Here is a 14,398-nt window from a genome sequence, read left to right on the forward strand (position 1 = left end):
ATTTTTTCCCTCCCCTCCTTCTTCCTAAAATGGTAGGCAACCAAATACCTTTAAACAATGCATCAAAACAAATTCTAGAGCAGTAGCACCCACAAAAGAATGAAGTGAAGTGATTTTTCAGGCCAAGGCAACTTAGAACGTCAACAGGAAAGGTCTGATGTACCAGGATGAGAGTGGAGCATAGTCTAGGACAGGTCCCACCCGTGCAGTCTGGGCCCCAAACACAAGCAGGCCTTGGGAACAACTGAATCAGTGGCAGCAGTGCTGTTTTCCAGACTTCTCAAACCACAGGTGGCAAGGGGGTCTGACAACTGGTCAGAAGGAGATTGTAGGGTCCCTTTGCTGGCACCATGGGCAGGATTCTATTGCATCACTCATACTTGAACATGGATCACAGTCCTGGATCTCTGTCCCAGGACAAGAAGGAGCATTATAACTCACACCAGAGCTTATGGTTCTTGGGGAGCAGGGACCCTTGTCACAGTTCCAAGATGGAAATGAGTGCTTCTGGTTACTCATAGATGAATGCATAGTACTGGAGTGGAGTAAACACACCTCTCCCTAGATCATACCACCTTGGAAGAACTAAAAACTTACAGGTCCCCAGAATTACCTCTGAAACAACTGCACAAAAACCTGAAGGTTGGGACAGTGCAACCTCCACACCAGAAGTAGAGTCCCATTTTAGCATAGAGTAAAAAGTCAAGAAATAGGCTGGAAAATGAGCAAACATTAGAAAAAGATTCTGATTATAAAAAGTTACTGTGGTGACAGGGAAGATCAAAAGACAAACTCAGAAGAAGATAACAAAGTCAAAACTCCTACATCCAAAAGACTTGAAGAAAAATATAAATTGACCCCAGGCCATGGGAGATCTCACAAAGGATTTTCAATATCAGGTAAGAGAGCAGAGGAAAAATTGAGAAGAGAAATGAGAGTGATGAAGAAAATCATGAAAAAAGAGTCAACAGTTTGGTACAGGAAGCACACACACACACACACACACACACACATACACATACACACAAATTGAAGAAAACAACATCTTAAAAAAAGTCTAAGCCAAATGGTAAAAGAAACACAAAAATTCAATGAAAAAAAGAATGCCTTGAGAAGCAGAATTGACTAAATGGAAAAAGAGGTACAAAAATTCACTGAAGAAAAGAACTTTTTTTAAAAAAAAAATAGAATTGACTAAATAGAAAAGGAGGTACAAAATCTCACTGAAGAAAATAATCTTTAAAAATTAGAATTGGGAAAATGGAAGGTAATGACTTTTTGAGACATACAAATAAAATCAAAATAATGAAAAATAGAAGAAAATGTGGAATATCTTATTGGAAAAAGAATTGATCCACAAAATAGATTCAGGAGAGATAATTTATGAATTACTGAACTACCTGGAAGGCATGATCCAAAAAAAGAACCTAGATATCATTTTTCAAGAAATTATAAAGGAAAATTGTCCTGATATTCTGGAACCTGATTGGAAAATAGAAATTAAAAGCATCCACCAGTCACTTCCTGAAAGAGAGCCCAAAATGAAAACTCCCAAGAATATTATAGCCAAGTTCCAGAGCTCCCAGGTCAAGGAAAAATATTGCAAACAGACAAAGAGAAAAATAATTTAAATATAGAGTCAAAGTCAGGATACCATAAGATTTAGCAGTTTCTACATTATTTAATTAATTATGTAATAATTAATGTGTAACATTGTGTACATATATATATATATATATAATCTAATTGGAGACCTTGAAAAATGGTTTTCTGGAAAGCAAAAGAGCTTGGATTACAATGAAGAATCACCTACTCTGCAAAACTGAGTATTCTTTAGGGGAAAAATGGATATTCTATGAAATAAAGAAATTTTGAACATTCTTAATGAAAAGACCAGAACTGAACAGAAAATTTGATTTCAAATATAAGACTGAGGAGAAGCAGAAAACAGTTAACAGGAAAGAGAAAACATAAGGGCCTCAATAAGTTTAAACTGTTTGCATCCCTATATAAGAAGATGGTAATTGTCACTCTTGAGAACTTTATCACTACTAAGTCAGTTAGAAGGAGTATACATAGACAGAGTGCACAGGTATAAGTTAAATATGGTAGAATGATTATCTAATAAAAAGTGTATGAGAAAAAAGAATACACTGGGAGAAGGGGAAAGGAAGAGGTAGAATGGGGGTAAATTCTCTGACATAAAAGAAGTCTGAGAGAGATTTTACAGTGGAGGGGAAGATGGAGGATGGAGGTTGGGGAGCATATGAATCTTACTGTCATTGGAATCAACTGAAGAGGGAAAGACATACACATTCAGTTGGGTGTAGTAACCTATCTTACCATACAGGAAAGTAGGAGAGAAAGGGTATAAGAGAAGGGCAGGGGCTCTGATAGAAGGGATTGCAGATTGGGGGAGATAAAAGTCAGAAGCCAAACACTATTGAGAATAGATAGCATGAAAGGAAAGAGAGAGAGAGAGAGAGAGAGAGAGAGAGAGAGAGAGAGAGAGAGAAACAAAAAGAGGGAAAATAGGATGGAAGGAAATACATTGTTGGTACTGTGAAAAAAAAAAACATAGACATTTTCTCTGATAAAGACCTCATTCCTCAAATATATAGAAAATTAAGTCAAATCTATAGAAATAAGAGCTATTTCTCAATTGACAAATGTTCAAAGGATATGAACAGTCAGGTTACAGATGAAGTGATTAAGGCTATCTATAGTCATATGAAAAATACTCTAAGTCATTATTAATTAGAGAAATGCAAATTAAAACATCACTGAGCTACCACCTTATGTCTCTTATTTTGGCTAATGTGACAAAAAAGGAAAATGACAAAAGTTGGAGGAGATATGGGAAAATTAAAATACTAATGCACTGTTGGTGAAATTAGCACACTGATTGAAATATTTTGGAGAGAAATTTGGAACTATACTCAAAGGTCTATAAAACCATGTTTACTCTTTGACCAAGCAGTACCACTACTAGGTCTGTATCCCAAAAACAAAAGAGAAAATAGCCTATATGTAGAAAAATATTTATAGCAGCTCTTTTGTTGATGACAAAGAATTGGAAATTGAGGGGAATGTCCATCAATTGGGGAATGGCTGAGCAAGTTATTGTATGAGATTGTGATAGAATACTATTGTGCTTTTAGAAATGACAAGTAGAGGCAGCTACATGGTGCAATGGATAGAGTTCTGGCTTTGGAGTCAGGAGGATCTGAGTTCAAATTCGACTTCAGACATTTGACACTTACTAGGTGTGTGACCCTGGACAAATCACTTAAACCTGATTGCCTCACCAAAAAGCAAAAAAACAAACAAACAAACAAATAAACAAAAAGAGATGACAAGCAGAAAAATCTGAAAAATCTGGAAATACTTACACAAACTGATGCAAAATGAAATGAGTAGAGCCAGGAGAACATTGTGCATAGTAACAGCAGCAATATTTTATGATGATCTACTGTGAATAACTTAGCTATTCTCAGCAATACAATGATCAAAGAAAAATTTTAAGGACTTAGGATGAAAAATGTTATCCATCTCCAGAGAAGCAACTATTGGAACCTGAATGAAGACTGAAGATGCTTTTTTCTTTTCTTTGTTTTTATTGTTTTTTTTCAGCTCTTTTTTCTTTCACAGCATGACTTACATGGAAAAGTGCTTTGTATCACTATAGATATATAACCTATATCAAATTGCTTGCCTTCTCAATGAGGGGGAAAGGGGAGGGAGGGACAAAATTTGGAACTCAAAATTTGTAAAAGGAAAGAATGTTAACTTGCTTTTCCACATAATTGGGAAAAATAAATATTAAATTTAAAAGGAAGCATTTGTTAAGCATCTATTATGTTCTGGGTATTGTGTCAAGGGTTGGAAATACAATGAAGGCAAAAACACTATATTCCACTATTCAAGGAGTTGAGTCCAATGGAAGAGTCTTCATGTAACTATGAACCAACAAATTTTATATACATATATATTATATGCTAGAAATAATCAATAGAGGGACATCACTAGTATTAGGGAGGATGGGGAAACACCTTTAGTAGAAGAGAGGACCAAGTTCTGATTACGTAAGTTTGTAATGGAAGCAGTCAATAGTGTCATTATTTTCTCTAACTTTATTCAGTAGTAGCACATTAGCAGGAGCAAAGTCATTAGATGGTGGGAGTCAACTAACACTAAAGCTTGGCAAGGCAAGATTGGTGATAGTATAAGAGAGCATTGGAGTAGACAGAAGATGACAGTGTATAATTGAAATGGTTTGCCTGGGGTCAAAATGGGGGAGGAGAGTGTAGACAGTGCATAGCTGATGTCCTGAGAAAGAACTTAAGAGAAGGGATTGTGGTGGGAATGAAGACCAACAGGGTTTGAAATTTCAAGGCAGAAGGAGAGGTGAAATGACAACATCTTGTGATCAGATAAGAGAATTCCAGAGTGGATGAAGATAGAAATGGAATATTTTTGGGTGATAGTAAGATTTAACATATATTTAACAAATTTTTTTTTGTGTGTATATATATACACACACACACACACATATTTATCCAAAATATGTATTTGTATACAGCATTTAACATATATAAAAAGGGTAAAAAGGTTAAAATCATATATGCACATGTTTTATACATGTATATTTATATATACATATATTCACCCACACATATACCTGTTTTATTTTAGAAAATGTGATGAGAAAACCATTTAATGTATACTTTGCCATGTCAATTTACTATGTCATTAATTTCCAAAGTATAGTGACTATGTCTTTATATCTCTTCAAAGGCTTGAAATGCAATGTCTTACAATGTGGTTGGCCTGGTTATATTAAATTAATATTTGAACAAATAATTGAATGAATGAATTAATGAATGAGATGACTTTCATTTCCTGAGGTAACATTATCTGAAATACTTCTGTTGTTTGTTCTAATATATTGCTTTTATTATTTTCATCTTAGAATATTGTAAAATTTAAAAGAACTGAATCACACACTTTTAATTGATGAGATATTTCCAAATATTTATTAAATTATGTGACAAAATGCAGAAGAATCTGCAGGAAGTGTGAATTAAGAATAGTTAAGGGCTATGGAATCTTAGCCTGACTATGAATGAACCATCAGAAGATATTCTATTACATTTGAAAGTATTATCTGAACTGAAATTCTGACTTGCTGCTTATTTTATAACCCAGCTGCATTAAATTGCAGTGCTTTCATCATTTAAATTTCTATGTTCAGATCTCAGAACCAATACAGTTGCAGCAGCATAAATTGGTTCCCATTTTATTTCAATAAACTCTTAACATCGACATTCTAGCTCTGTTGCAGTGGAAAGAACAATGGACATTGATTGACAAGATTCAAGTTATAATGTTAGCTCACTGCCTGTGAGACCTTGGGTAAGTCACTTTAACTTCCTTGTCCTCAGTTTCCTCCTCAGTAAAATGAGGGGGTTGGGCTAGATGACTCTTAACATACATTTGAACTATTTTGTCAGTGATCCTGTGATCCCATGATCATATGATAAAGCTACAAGAAATGACATCACTTAAAAGAAATATGCCAAAGCTTATTAATCTAAATAACTTCTGTCCTTCAAAGTAGATGCTTTAGGAGGCTATATGCTTAGTCTAAGTATTTGGACATAGTTTGACACATTTTACAAACTTTTGGAATTTTCTTCCTAGAGAGTTTATTAACTCACAAGGAAATTAGGTGCACTACATTTTTGGTCATGCTTCTGAGAAAAAAACTATCTACATTATTGATCAATTGTGACTCCACATAGGCTTTGTCTATCTCCAAAAATCAACTCTATTTGTCAATGAGCAAAGGCTGTTCACCATTAAGGACATGCAAAAGAATTTAAGGAGCAACAAGTTTTGAAAGTAAGTTCAAAAGAAAAATCCCAAAACTTTTTTTTTTCACTGATAGCAATGTATGTGGACTCTCAGGTTGACTATTTGGATTTTCAATTATAATTATTTTTAGGATCATTAAAATTATTAAATGGCATCCTGACTGTAAAATCTCATCAAGACTTAGTGTCTTGTGGTGGTTTTGATTTTATTTTATTATTTTTCTTTTTAAAACTTTGATATCAAGATTTCTTTTAATGTATTTTACAAATTCCTTTACCCTCCTGTAGAGAGTTTCTAACTTTAAGATTTTATACAGGCATATGTAGGCAGGCAAAATATGGTTAACTGCAAAAATGTATAGATACATTTCCATATAGATACTTAGCCAAACTGATTTCTCCTTCTTGCATCCTCATTAGCAAATGCTTACTGATCTCAGTCTGCTATAGGACTTGATGCATTTTACACTCTGTGTGCATTGCCATTTGATTCTGCTTTTTGTTCTAAAGCTTCTGCAAAAAGAAAACAAAAACAAAATATAAATATAAATCGACTTGTATTATCACAAAATATAGGACAAAATATATGACCTCCTTGATCATTTGCCTACCAATCAGAAAGTATGTAAGATCCAGTATTTTATTACTTTTTATCAAATAAATCCTCTTACCTATTCACATTTGGACTCTAAAAGAGACTTGATTAGTGTCTGCTTGATGGAAAATGGAATGATGGATTTTGTCATTTAAAAAGTTCCCTCTAGTCTACATTTCCAATTATTGACAATCATATTACATAATCTCAAATTGCTTCTGTTAAACAGTTAAATATGTTATCCTGATATTTACTTGCTGCTTCCCCCCACCCTCCACAAATGACATTGAAAAGTGTTGTTCTTTTTGGTACACAGTAACTCATAAAAATTAGTTACTTGAAGATATTGATCTGTCAACTTTCATAGTAATGCTGTAATTGAATTAGCAGTAAGAGGAGAAGTTAAGGGGAAAAGATCATGAAATTAAATACTTGGATATTCCTTACCCTGGTCTTCTTTATTTAACAAGCATTTAATACACTTCTACTGCTTCAGGATATTAAATGAAACAGTCCTTGTACTCAAGAAGATCATGTTCTGCTTACATTTACATATTTTGAGGATCTTCAATGTATCTTTAATTCAGATATTATATAGAAGGAAGTTTGGTGATCTTAGAATCATTAGGAAATGTATTATTCAGGTGACATTATTTAAAAGTACTCCTGACCTTTTTTTTATTTTCTCAGAACAGTTTACAGGGTGAAAACAAATCCATGAGTTTGCTAGAAGCTGGTAATATCCAGAGAGAGAAAAAAGAGAAATATAGTTAAGATGCTTAGTTTGCATAGAAACATTAAGCAACAACATGTACAATTTAATAATGATGTCTCCTCAGAAATAACTGCAAACAACTTTCCAGGGCTATAAGCCAAATCTCACATTAAAGTCAGATAATTTATTCCATAAAATATGTATTTTAACAGCATCACTGAAACAGCTTAGGGGTACAAAATACAAATAAATATTATTTGGGAAAGGTGTAGTTGAGATGGCTGAGAGAAGCCAGGAAGTTGCCTGAATTCTCCTCAGTTTCCCTCAGAAACAATGTTAAGTCAAGCCTCTAAAAGCATTCTGGAGCAAAAAAATCCACAAAAAGATGGAGCAAAACAATTTTCCAGCCCAAAATAACTTAGAAGGATTCCAGGAACGATCAGTCTCATTTGGGTAAAAGGGGAATGCGACCCAGTGCAGGTCATGTCTGGGCAAGCCAGTGGGCTCTTAGCCATAGCAAAGATCAGCAACTGAGGCTCCAGGGTTCTGGCTCAGCAGGCCAGTGGAAAAGCAGGCCAGATGTTATGCCTCCAGCCCCAGTGCAGCAGGCAAACCGCCAGCCCTGGAATCCAGGGCACAACAGGCACAACTAGGCCAGGCCACTCTAGCCTGATGAACAAACCACTAGTCCCAGAAGCCCTGGAAAAGAAAGACAGTGATCAGGCCACTGGCCCCCAATGCAAGAAGCTTAGGATAGTGCCCCCTGCATCCCAGAAGCAGAGCTCAATTTTTAAAAAATGAGCAAAAAATTCCTGACCATAGAAAGCTACTATGATGACAGGGAAGATCAAAACACAAACTCAGAAGAGGACAACAATGTCAAAATGCCTACATGCAAAGCCTCAAGGGGGAATATGAAATGGTTTCAAACCCAGAAAGTCCTTTTGGAAGAGCTCAAAAAAGATTTTAAAAATCAAGTAAGAGAGATAGAAGAAAAATTAGGAAAAGAAATGAGTTATCCTAGAGAATTATGAAAAAAGAGCCAACAACTTGGAAAAGGAAGCATAAAAATTGACTGAAGAAAATTCCTTAAAATAGAATTGGTCAAATGAAAAAAATCCATTTAAGAAAACAACTCCTTTAAAAATAGAATTAGCAAATGGAAAAGGAGATACAAAAGCTAATTGAAGAAAATAATTCCTTAAAAATTAGGATTGGACAAGTGGAAGCTAATGACTATGAGATACCAAGAATCAGTCTAACAAAATCAAAAGAAGGAAAAAAGATAGAAGAAAATGTAAAATACCTCATTGGAAAAACAACTCACTTAGAAAATAGATCCAGGAGAGATAATTTAAGAATAATTGGACAACCTGAAAGCCATGATAAAAAAAAAAAGAGCCTCGAGAGCTTCTTTCAGGAAAGTATCAAGGAAAATTGCCCTCATATCATAGAATCAGTGGATGAAATAGTAATTGAAAGAATCCACCAATCACCTCCTGAAAGATATCCTAAAATTAACATTCCAAGAAAATTTTGGCTGCAAGCAGCCAGAAAGAAACAATTCAAATATTAAAGAGGAACAAACAGGATGATGCAAGACTTAGCAGCTTCTATACTAAATAATCAAAGGGTTTGGAATATGACATTCCAGAAGGCAAAAGACCTTTGATTACAACCAAGAATTAACTACTCAACAAAGCTCAGCATAATCATTCATGGGGAAAGATGGGCATTCAATGAAATAGGGGACTTTCTAAATTTCCTGATGGAAAGAGCAGAGATGAACAGAAAAATTGATCTTCAAATAACAACTTAAGAGAAGGATAAAAAGGTAAAGAAGGAAGAAAAATAAAACAACAACATGGCATTGAATAAGGTCAAACTGTTTAAATCCCTACATGGGAAGATGACACTTGTAACTCTTAAGAACTATTTCTCTATTAGGCCAGTTAGAAGGAGTACACTTAGACAGAGGGTGTGGGTATAAGTTGACATTCATGTGATGATAAAAATAATTAAGGGGTGAAAATAGATTGTACTGGGAAAAGAAGAAAGGTGGGGGGCAGAATGGGATAAATTATATCACATGAAGAAACATGAAAGACTTATTGCAGTAGAGGGAAAGTGAGGGGGACTATTGTTTGAACCTTGCTCTTATTGAATTTGGTTCAAAGATGGAATAACATGCAAATTCAATTGAGTAAAGAAATTCATCTTATCTTATAGAGAAGTATAAAGAGAAGGGGAAAAGAAAAAAGGGAGGTGCTTGATAGAAGGGAGGACAGATTGATGGAGGTAGTGGTCAAAAGCAAAACCCTAGTAAGGAAGGACAGTGTGAAAGGAAAGGGAGAGAGAGAAAAAGTATAAACAGGTGTAAGATAGGATTGAGGGAAATGCAGAGTTAGAAATCATAACTGTGAATGTGAATGGAATGAACTATCCCATAAATTGGAAGTGGACAGCAGAATAGATTAAATACTAGAATCCTTCCATATATTGTTTACAGGAAACTCATTTGAAGCACAGAGTAAAGGTAAAAGACTGGAACAGAATTTATTACGCTTCAGCTGAAGTTAAAACAAAAAAAAAGCAGGGAGAGGAATCATGATCTCAGACAAAGCAAAAACAAAAATATATCTAATTAAAAGAAACAAGGAAGGAGACTACATCTTGCTAAAAAGTACCATAGACAATGAAGTAATATCCTTACTGAACATATATGCACCAAATGGTATAGCATCCAGATTCTTAGAGGAAAAGTTCAGGGAGTTACAGGAAGAAATAGACAGAAAAATTATACTAGTGGGGGACCTCAACCTCCACCTTTCTGAACTAGATATTCTAACCACAAAATACACAACAAAGAAGTTAAAGAGGTGAATAGAAATTTACAAAAGTTAGCTATGATAAACCTCTGGAGAAAATTGAATGGGAATAGAAGGAAATATAACTTTTTATCAGTTGTAAATGGCATCTACACAAAAATTGTCCATGTATCAGGTCATAAAATCCTCATAATCTAATGCATAAAGGCAGAAATATTAAATGCATCCTTTTCAGATAAAAATGATGAAATAAAATTATAAAGGGCCATGGAAAGACAGGCTAAAATTAATTTGAAACTAAATAATTTAACCCTAAAGAATGAGTAGTTCAAAAAACAAATCATAGAAACAATAATTTCACCAAGAGAATGACAAAAATGAGACAACATGCCAAAATTTATGGGATGCAGCCAAAGCAGTTGTAAGGAGAAATTCAATATTTCTGATTGATTATGTGAATAAAATAGAGGAAAAAGCAGATCAATGAATTGGCCATGTAATTAGAAAAGTTAGAAAAAGAGCAAATTGAAAATTGCCAAAAAACGAAGGAGTGATTAATAAAATTGAAAATAAGAAACTATTGAACTAATAAATCATACTAAGAGTGCTTTTTTCAAACAATAAAATAGATAAACATTTGATTAATTTATTTAAAAAAGAAAGGAGAAAACCCCATTACCAGTATCAGAGATAAAATGAAGTGGGAATAAAAGCAATAATTAGGATCTATGTTGCACAACTCTGTGTCAATAAATCTTACAATCTAAGTGAAATGGATGATTATTTACAAAGATATAAATTGTTCAGATAACAGAAGAGGAAATAAACTTTTCAAATAACCCCATTTTAGAAAAAATTGAAAAAGTCATCAACGAACTCCCGAAGAAAAAGATTTCTTGGGCCAGATGGATTTACAAGTGAATTCTACCAAACATTTAAAAAACAATTAATTCCAATACTACACAATCTATTTTGAAAAATAAACAAAGAAGGAGTTCTACCAAATTCATTTTATGACACAAATATGATGCTGATACCTAAACTGGGAAGAGCCAAAACAGAGAAAGAAAATTATTGACCAATTTCTCTAAAAAATATTGATGCAAAAAATTTGAATAAGTATTAACAAAGAGGTAGAACAATCTATTGTGAGGATAATACACTATGACGATGTGGGATTTATATTAGATATGCAGGGCTGGTTCAATGTTAGGAAAACTACTAACATAATTGACCATAGTAATAACAAAACCAACAGAAATCATATAATTATCTCAATAACATGCAGAAAAAGTATTTTGACTAAATAGAGTGCCCTCCCAATTAAAAACAATAGAGAGCATAAGAATAAAGGGAACATTCCTTAAAATGATAAGCAATATCTATCTAAAATCATTGGCAAGTATTATCTATAATGGGGATAAACTAGAAGTGTTCCCAAAAAGATGAGGGGTGAAACAAGGATGTCTAGTATCAACACTATTATTCAATGTTGTACTAGAATTGTTAGCTTTAGCAATAAGAGAAGAAAAATAAATTGAAGGAATTAGACTAAGCAATGAGAAAACAAACCTATCACTCTTTGCAAATGATATGGTAGTATACTTAGAGAATCCTAGAGAATAAACTAAAAAAAAATACTTGAAATAATACACAACTTTAGCAAAGTTGGAGGATATAAAATATATCTCATATATAAAATTGAATGGGATATAAAATAATCTCACATAAATCATCAGTATTTCTAAATATTACCAACAAATCTCAGCAAGAACACATAAAAAAAGAAATTCCATTTAAAATAATTATAGACAATATAAAATCTTTGGGAGTCTATCTGCCAAAACAAACCCACAAACTATTTGAAGACAATTGCAAAACATTGTTTTCACACAAATAAATTCAGATCTAAAAAATTGGAAAAAAATATCTTACTGGGGGCAGTTAGGTGGTGCAAGGGGCAGCTAAGTGGTGCAGTGGGTAGAGCTCAGCCTTGGAGTCAGGAGGACCTAAGTTCAAATCTGGTCTCAGACACTTGTCATTTACCAGCTGTGTGACCCTGGGCAAGTCACTTTAACCAGATTGTCTCACCAAAAAAAAAAAATCAGTTGCTCATGGGTACGTTGAACTAATATAATAAAAATGACAATTCTACTTAAATTAATTAACTTATTCAGTGCCATACCAATCAAACTGCCAAAAATATTTTATCGAGCTAGAAAAAATAACAAAGTTCATCTGAAAGAACAAAAGGTCAAGAATATCAAGGAAATTAATGAAAAAAATGTAAAGGTAGCCTAGCTGTATCAGATCTAGAACTATATTATAATGGCACAATCCTTCAAACTCTTTTGTACTGGCTAAGCAATACACCACAAACAAATCAGAAGATCAAGGAATAGTTTACCTGTCAGATCTATGAAGAAGGGAGGAATTTATGACCAAATAAGAGATAGAAAACATTATGAAATGCAAAATGGATGAGGTTTAAAAAGTTTTTGTACAAATAAAAATAACACAAACAAGATTAGAACGAAAGTATAACACTGGGAAACAATTTTTATAGCCAAAGTTTCTGATAAAGGCCTCATTTCTCAAATATACAGAAAACTGAGTCAAATTTGTAAGAATACAAGTCATTTACAATTGAAAATTACTCAAAGGACTTGACCAGTAGTTTTCAGATGAAAAAATTTAAGCTATCCATAGTCATATAAAAAAAATGCTGTAAAACACTGTTGATTAGAGAAATGCAAATTAAAATGACTCTGCAGAACAACCTCATAGCTATCACATTGGCCAATATGACAGAAAAAGAAAATAACAAATGTTGGAGAATATATTGGAAAATTAGAACACTAAGGAATTATTGGTGGATTTGTGTATTGATCCAGCCATTTTGGAGAATAATTTGAACTATATGCAAAGAACTGTAAACCTATCCATACCCTTTGATCTAGCAATACCACTAGTAGGTCTGTATCCCAAAGAGATCATAAACTAAAGAAAAGGACTCACATGTACAAACAAAGCAGCTCTTTTTGTGTTGGTAAAGATTTGGAAATTGAGAAAATGCCCATCAATTGAGGAATGGCTGAAAAGGTTGTGGTATATGAATGTAATGAAATGCGACTGTGCTATAAAAAATGATGAGCATATAGATATCAGAAAAACCTTGAAAGACTTATAAGGACTGATGCTGAGTGAAGTGAGCAGAATGGGAGAAAATTGTACACAATAACTGCAACATTTTGTGATGTTTAACTATGAATGACTTAGTTTTTCTCAGCAATATAATGATTTAAGACAATTCCAAAGACTCATGATGGAAAATATTATCCACATCCAGAGAAAGAACCATGGAGTCTGAATGCAGATAGAAGCATGTTATTTTTCCTTTTTTTGTGGCTTTTCCCTTTTGTTCTGTTTCTTCTTTCACAACATGACTAATGTGTAAATGTTTATATGATTGAACGTGTAGAATCTATGTCATATTGCCTGCCATTTTAGGGGGGATGGCATGGAGATAGGGAGAAAAATTTGGGTCTCAAAATCTTATACAAATGAATGTTGAAAACTAACTTTATATGTAATTGGAAAAAATAAAATACTACTTACAAAGAAATAAAGTTGTGGAAACTGTGGAAGATATAGGTTGGGAGCCTTTCTTTGGGTCACATAGCTACTCATTGTTTAAAGTTGAATTTGACCTCAGATCTTCCTGGTTCTATGTCAGCTTTGTCCACTGCACCATCTAGCTGCCTCATGGGTTTCTTTGGCTCACTTAAAATGTTGTTGCACATATTGAGTATATGATAAATATTTAACAAGTAAGTGAATACATTCAGCTCAAAGCCAATGAGTTTAAAAGTCAATTATTTCTGTTCACATGTTACTAATTATGCATTTCCTTAGTAGGGTTTGGTTGTGGTATTTCAAGAGCAACTTAAGAAAGTTCCTCTGCTATCAGAATGGCCTTAACTTGAATTGTTGTATTTTGAACTTTAATTCTATGTAGTAATGTATAATCTTATCTTCCTGAATACCTTCTCTCTTTCCTACTGCATCTACCATCCAGAACTGAGTTCTTCTTCCTCAAAGCTTTCATGAAGCTTTATGCATTTCTTATGAAGTTATCATGCTTGACTTTTGTTTTGTGGTTATATCTATGTAATTCTTATTTCCTCAGGTTAATTTTAAAGAACTTTGAATGATAGGGACTATATTACTTGTATTTGTAATTCTCCTAAAACATAGCATGGTTTTTTGAACATAGTCAACATTTAATAAATGTTTGTTGAATTTTAATTCCTCTAATTTAATGATTAGGGAGACAGGAAGACTTACCTTCATGGATTCAAATCTGTCCTCTGACTCTTGCTGT

This window comes from Vombatus ursinus, unplaced genomic scaffold, assembly GCF_900497805.2.
Source record: "Vombatus ursinus unplaced genomic scaffold, bare-nosed wombat genome assembly UNPS02014774.1, whole genome shotgun sequence".
Taxonomy (NCBI): Eukaryota; Metazoa; Chordata; class Mammalia; order Diprotodontia; family Vombatidae; genus Vombatus; species Vombatus ursinus.